The sequence below is a fragment of the Typopeltis vanoorti genome, chromosome 10 (genome assembly GCF_054136105.1).
Source record: "Typopeltis vanoorti isolate ZY-2024b chromosome 10, IOZ_Tvanoo_1.0, whole genome shotgun sequence".
Classification (NCBI taxonomy): Eukaryota; Metazoa; Arthropoda; class Arachnida; order Uropygi; family Thelyphonidae; genus Typopeltis; species Typopeltis vanoorti.
This window is the reverse complement of record NC_143558.1, coordinates 61742661-61750000: the sequence shown is the minus strand read 5'-3', so window position 1 is coordinate 61750000 and position 7340 is coordinate 61742661. Positions and strand designations below refer to the sequence as shown.

Sequence of the window (7340 nt, the reverse complement as noted above, 5' to 3'; positions counted from 1 at the left end):
ATGGGGTTTAATAGGAACATTACTAGTTTCGTTTATAAACACTTCCCTTAATGCATAACATACATATCTGCAAGGAGATGTGTTTTGCATTATGGGAGATACTGAGTTATGAGTGATGTTAGCTTGGTCCACCTTTGCTATGAGTTACCCGGTGTTGTACTGCCTTACTCCAGTCCTGAAGATATTTTCAGGCATAAACTTTGTTTGCTCACACTTGGAGAAAGGATTAAACTAAATTTATTATATTCTTCAGGTGTCTAACTAAAAAGAATTATATACACAAAAAACTACAGAAACATTACATAATAATGACAACAGATCTAGTATAAACTGTGGTATAGTTTAAACTGGATTACGTGCTACAGTTCCAGCTGTATGTAACTGCGTGTGAGAGATATCGTGAGTACACGAAATAGAATGACGTTTTCCTCATTTGGGAGCCGCGCTCCCAAATGAGGAAAACATCATGAATAAAACACAGCCAGATTTTAGGTTTTAGTGTAGACGAACTAATTGCTTTTTCTTCAAAGTCTTCAAGAAAAATATTTGCTAGTACCTGGGAGAGCGGGCTGCCCATAGCTAATCCCGAGTGTTGTTTAAATATATTGTCTTCAAATCTAAAGTAACCTGAATTGACAAAGTGGGAGAGTAAGGCAAAGATTTTCTTAGATAATTTGCTCTTAAGGAGATTGAGAACTTCTTGGGCAGGAACATTTGTGAAAAGAGACACTATGTCAAAGCTTGCCATTAAATCTGATTTGTTTAAGTTTGAGGTTTTTCACTTAGCTATGGGCAGCCCGCTCTCCCCGGTACTAGCAAATATTTTTCTTGAAGACTTTGAAGAAAAAGCAATTAGTTTGTCTACACTAAAACCTAAAATCTGGCTGCGTTTTATTGATGTTTTCCTCATTTGGGAGCACAGCCTACATAATCTTAGCATTTTTCTGGATCATCTCAACAATTTTCACCACAAGATTAAATTCACCTATGAACCACAGAAATCCACCAGATATTTGCCATTATTATTAGCTTTGCTCTTTTCTCCAAATTTTCCCAAAATATTTTTGTATGTCTCACAATCATTTCCTACTCTGCTATTTAGATCCCTTTTCCTTTTCTTTTGAAAAAGGAAAAGGACCAACTTTTCGTTTTTCATTGTGTCAGTTGCTTTTTCTAAAGCCTCAAAAAATTCCTCCACTTCTACTTTGGTGGAACCTTCTGTGGGACCATAGGCACAAATAAGTCTCATTGTCCAGTTCCCCATTCTCATATTTGCCCACATTACTCTACTTGAGACTGACTGCCATTCAAGAAGATTAGCCTCATATTTTGTGTTGAATACTATGGCTACTCCTTCTTTTCCTTGATTGTCATTGCCTGAATATAAAATTTTGTATTTATTGCTCAGAAAGATCTCACCAGTTTTGGTCTTTTTTGTTTCAGTCACCCCTATTATGTCGATCTGGTACTCATCTAATTCCTCCGCTAGCTCCATTTCTTTGCCATTCAGGCTTCTTATGTTGATAGTACCGATCTTTAACTCTGGTGATGTTGAATTGGGGTTTGTTTACAGATTTGTTCCAGTAGCTGACTTTTCGGTGTTCGCCCTGGTTCCCTGGCGAAAACAACGGGGGCCATGTTTAACCGGGCGACGCCCCAGCCGGCATGAAATTTTGTCATGTTGTACCATCATTTGTTATTTTGGTTTAACCAATAAGAATACAATTTGGTCAGCTAAATCCCAAATTGCCAGCCCATCCTCGTTCGTTCAGTATCAAAGTAGATACCCAACAGGGTGCACCACGAGAAGGTGAGGATTGGACATTAGGTCAGAAGCCCTGGTCGTTCTCTGCATTCCTTTAAAGGCTATGTGGAGGTCTCCTCTCAGTTATACAGACTTGACCCTTAAGCATCCCTTAGGAAATTCATTATGGGCTAATTTTGTTTTGCTTTTGCCAAATTTGCTGATATAAAATATGCAACTAAAAACCAAAATTGAAATGATTCAATAATGTGAATTGACTATTTGGGAAATGTTGATTAAGTATCTGAGAAAAAACTATTTTAATACCAACTAGTTTCACCAACTTAAACTGTTGGCATCTTCAGGGTACAGGACCGATGATAGGAACTAAAGCTAATAAAACATGTTACAGACAAGACATTAACAGAATTCTAATTTTATATTACAAAATAACACTGAACATGTGCAATACACGTGTGGTGGTACATGATTTCACTTGTTGTTGTTTCTTTAAAAATATGAGAGCAGTAATCCTCTTCTATGTAAGGAGTACAGCTTTTATCCCACTCAATGACATGGTTGGTTATGGAGAAATGGGAAGATAAGCCCGATATATCTTGTCTGTTGTTTTTGACATATCTGATGTGTTCTTTCTGTCTTATCTCAAGGCTTCTTGAAGTTTGGCTGATGTACTTAAACTGCACGAGCATGGGATATTATAAACTCCAGCATATTTAAAGAAAGGATAGAAGTCTTTTGGAGATCTTAAGAGTTTTCGAATTGTATCTTTAGGTTTAAAGGGCACTCTTATTCTATATGGTTTGAGGAGTTTGGCAGCCTTGTTGGAGGCTGTCCACATGTATGGTTTAAAAGGTATTTAGGTTTAAAGAGTGACCTTTAAACCTAAAGATACAATTCAAAAAATCTTAAGATCTCCAAAAGACTTCCATCCTTTCTTTAAATATGCTGGAGTTTATAATATCCTATTCGTGCGTTTTATGTTACATCGGCCAAACTTCAAGAAGCCTTGAGATAAGACAGAAAGAACACATCAGATATGTCAAAAACAACAGACAAGATATATCAGGCTTATTTACCCATTTCTCCACAACCAAACATGTCATTGAGTGGGATAAAAGCTGTACTCCTTACATAGATGAGGATTACTGCTCTCGTATTTTAAAAGAAGCCACAACAGTCGCCCGTTCTGTACAAAATCTTAATAGGAACCAAGGTTTGATCTTGTCCAAGATCTGGAAGACCCTAATTAGATCTCTAAACACACAAGAAATGACCTTTAGAACCAACTATAAAATGTTCCTAAACAAAAGTGAAATCATGTACGCACCACCCGTGTATTGCACACGTTCAGTGTTATTTTGTAATTTATAATTAGAATTCTGTTAATGTCTTGTCTGTAACATGTTTTGTTAGCTTTAGTTCCTATCATCAGTCCTGTACCCTGAAGATGCCAACAGTTTAAGTTGGTGAAACTAGTTGGTATTAAAATAGTTTTTTCTCAGATACTTGATCAACATTTCCCAAATAGTCAATTCACATAGCTTCTGTGGTCAAAAAAAAATATCGTTTTAATATAAATAGAATCCATGGGGATACTAAACGAAAGGTATGCAGTTTTGAACTCCTAAAATGCAAAAAAGCCAGGTTGTTAAAATCACCTCACCTTTTTAAAAAGATGTCGGGACAACAATATTATTCCTAAGTTCTTATCTTTAAAGCTACAATTCCATTCCAGATGAGCTAAACACACATATTTCAAGACATCGCTGGTACTTCTACGTAAAGGGATACAACACATGAAATTTGTATTAAGCAAAATAGACTCACGATGTTACAATTTCTTTGAGGATATCTCTAGTACTTTAGACTAAGATGTTTGGCAACTTTTAGACCGAATGATCAATATTAGCTATGAGAAAGCCTTTACAAAAAAGCAAAACGGAACCAAATTAAAAAATATAACTACCTTTATGCAAATCATATTACATCTAAACCTTCTCTGCCAGACAACAAACTTATTTTTAATTTATCGGATCACGTATTAACTAAACCAGAGATCACTATTCTCAAAAAAAGGTTTCAACTTTATGATAACACCTGATCACATACCTAAAGTGGATATCATTTGTAATATAGATAAGGCAATCTCATTGTTACCTCAACAACAATGATGACCTTAGATTAAAAAGAAGTACCATCCTCTCTTCTTCAAGAACTTCCAACACAAACTTCACCCATCTGGAAAATAGAACTACGCTTAATTTAAAGAAAAAGAAAGATATCATTATACTCAAAACAGATAAAGGAAACAGCATAGTGATCTTAAACACCAAAGACTACGAAGATAAACTTAGCTCTTTACTATCAGACATGTCTGTTTACCATGTCCTAGTAACAGATCCAACGTTAAAAAATGAATGATACCAACAACTTATTACGCCACATGGTTAACTGGCCAAAAGAATTAATTAAAAAATTGAAATCGATGCATCCTCTAACTCCTAGACTATATGGTGTTCCTAAAGTTCATAAAGATGGAGTTCCATTACGCCCTATTGTGGACGGTATCAACTCTCCTACCTATCTGTTGTCTAAGCACTTCGCAAAACTCCTACGACAACATATTCATAATTCGGATACTTATATTAGAAACTCAACATTTTATAGAGAAATTAGAAAACATTTCCATCTCTGAAAACTATCTACTGGCCAGCCTAGATGTCCAATCGTTATTTACAAACATCCCTGTGGTAGAAGTCATCAACATTTTAGGTACTTTGTTTTCCACAAGATATCGCTTCGCCGTTCAGTCATTGCCTAACATCAAACTATTTTTTATGGAAGAAAACCATTTACCAGTAATTGATTGGCTTGGCAATGGGCAGCCCCCTTTCACCATCTTGTGCCGATTTTTTTTCACGGCAGATCTTGAAAGTAGAATTTTATCTCAAGTAGATCCCAAACCCACAATATGGTGAAGATATGTAGATGATATCTTCATTGTGTGGAACCACAAAAAAGATGACTTATTTGAATTCCTAAATAAGATCAACTCTTTTCACCATTCAATCAAATTCGCTCTGGACCTAAAAAGAAAAACAACTACCATTTCTGGATATCCTAATTAAGAAGCAAACTAATGGCCATTTCAACCTCTCAGTTTATAGAAAACCCACGAATACAGGACGTTATTTACACTTCAGCTCCTCCCACCACATTTCTCAAAAACTCAGCATTGTACATATGCTAAAGAAGAGAGCTGTCCGGATTACAACAGACCAAAAAGATCTCCAAGATGAATTGACACTGATATCCAACAACCTCATCTTGAATGGCTACCCCCGGAGACTTGTTAACAAAATTCTGTTCTCTGATACACCACAAAGACAACAAGAAGACACTCAATATATTACCACAATCGACATTCCATACATGGGGACAGCCTCCAACAAGGCTGCTAAATTCCTCAAACCACATAGAATAAGAGTTACCTTTAAACCTAAAGATACAATTCGAAAACTCTTAAGATCTCCAAAAGACTTCCATCCCTTCTTTAAATATGTTGGAGTTTATAATATCCCATGCTCGTGCAGTTTAAGTTACATCGGCCAAACTTCAAGAAGCCTTGAGATAAGACAGAAAGAACACATCGGATATGTCAAAAACAACAGATAAGATATATCGGGCTTATCTTCCCATTTCTCCACAACCATCAATGTCATTGAGTAGGATAAAAGCTGTACTCTTTACATAGAAGAGGATTACTGCTCTTGTATTTTTAAAGCCACAACAGTCGCCCGTTCTGTACAAAATCTTAATAGGAACCAAGGTTTGATCTTGTCTGAGATCTGGAAGACCCTAATTAGATCTCTAAACAAACAAGAAATGAACTTTAGTACCAAGTATAAAATGTTCCTAAACAACAAGTGAAATCATGTATGCGCCGCCCGTGTATTGCACGCGTTCAGTGTTATTTTGTAATTTATAATTAGAATTCTGTTAATGTCTTGTCTGTAACATGTTTTGTTAGCTTTAGTTCCTATCAACAGTCCTGTACCCTGAAGATGCCAACAGTTTAAGTTGGTGAAACTAGTTGGTATTAAAATAGTTTTTTCTCAGATACTTGATCAACATTTCCCAAATAGTCAATTCATATAGCTTCTGTGATCAAGAAAAAAAAAATATCGTTTTAATATGACTCAATAAATTTTAACAGGAATAATGAATACTAAGTTCATTAAATTCTACCCAGTCATTGTGGAATTAACAATACTTTTATTTTGTCAATAAAAATCATCTGATTGAGAGTGAACAAGGTGGACGTATTCTGGTTTACATCCCAAATACTAAATTTCATTAAATTACTTCAGAACATTGCTAATTAAATATATAATTTTAACTGTTTTACTCCTTTATGCAACTTCAAACAGTTCAATTGAAACAAAAATTGAGATAGGAAGATAAAGTTTTCTAATGACTTCAAATTCCAAATTTTAATAAAATGTAACTGGCCAAATACTGGTCCAGGAATAACTTGCATAGCAATTGAGAAAATATACGACAGCAGAGTTATGCAGGTAACTTATGTTCTTATATCCTCTTATGTTCTTTCTAATGGTTATTATCAGTTGCTTTAATATTTTTGTTCTAGGTGTTTATCAGAACTTTTCAGAACCCCCCACCCTTGTATGTAATAGATTTTTTGTGTCATTTTGCAAAATACACCTAAAGACAAAGTAAATCAGAAAAATGAAAAATGTTCTGATTGACTGTTTAATACTATAACATGACTTCAGTTAATTAAAAATCTGAGACAAAAGTCCGAAATTTTAATTTACTGGAATTTTTCAAAATGCGAGATTGTTAGTAACAACAAATAATAAACAAATTTCATTTTTTGTGAAATCAAATTCCCTTTTTAATGTGAAATGATGTAAAATTAAAATATATATGCATAGTATACCTTGAACAATCCTAGTCCACAGTACCATTTGGCTAGACAGTTGTTGTCCTTTATGCAGTTAAAACTTCAATGCCTATTAGAGAGATAAGAAAAACATGTATAGAGAATGAATATTTTCTGTTCTATATTTTGAGAATGAAATAACAATTTTCATTATGCGATTTAGCTAAAACAAATATAGAATATGCTGGGCAGGCTTTTCAATGGTACTGGTGGCAGACATTTGTTTGGTTATATTGAAGGTGGGTTGAATGATTACATTAAAAAAATGTTATTTTGTAATGATCATTAATATTTGGTTATTGGGTTTATGTGTTTTTATAGCAAATATGTGACATATACTGTACCTAATCTTAACAAATAAATAGTGGTTAAGATTGGAATGTCACATCTTTTCTAGCACACCTCAGAAATGCATGAAAATCTGATAATGGTAAGAGGTGGAGATCTACTGCTTACCTTCACTAGTTTTGCTGATGACAGTCCTCTACATTCATCTTTCTCATTTTTTAAACCTTGTAATGCTCAGGTAATTATCACTTCAAGGTCTTCTTTAACCAATGTCTTACACACTGATCTCCTTGCTATTCTCAATGAGGCAAGGATAACCTG

At 34.7% G+C, this 7340-nt stretch overlaps 1 protein-coding gene across 2 annotated transcripts in view; it reads right to left on the bottom strand.

The window, feature by feature from the left end:
- The window catches only part of LOC150102455 (acyl-CoA:lysophosphatidylglycerol acyltransferase 1-like), a 150051-nt gene that overhangs the window by 116558 nt on the left and 26153 nt on the right, over positions 1–7340 (bottom strand). For both annotated transcript variants that reach the window (XM_090399412.1, XM_090399413.1), the window contains exon 2: positions 6729–6801. The gene's annotated coding sequence lies outside the window, so the exon portion shown is untranslated. The remainder of the gene's footprint in view (positions 1–6728; positions 6802–7340) is intronic.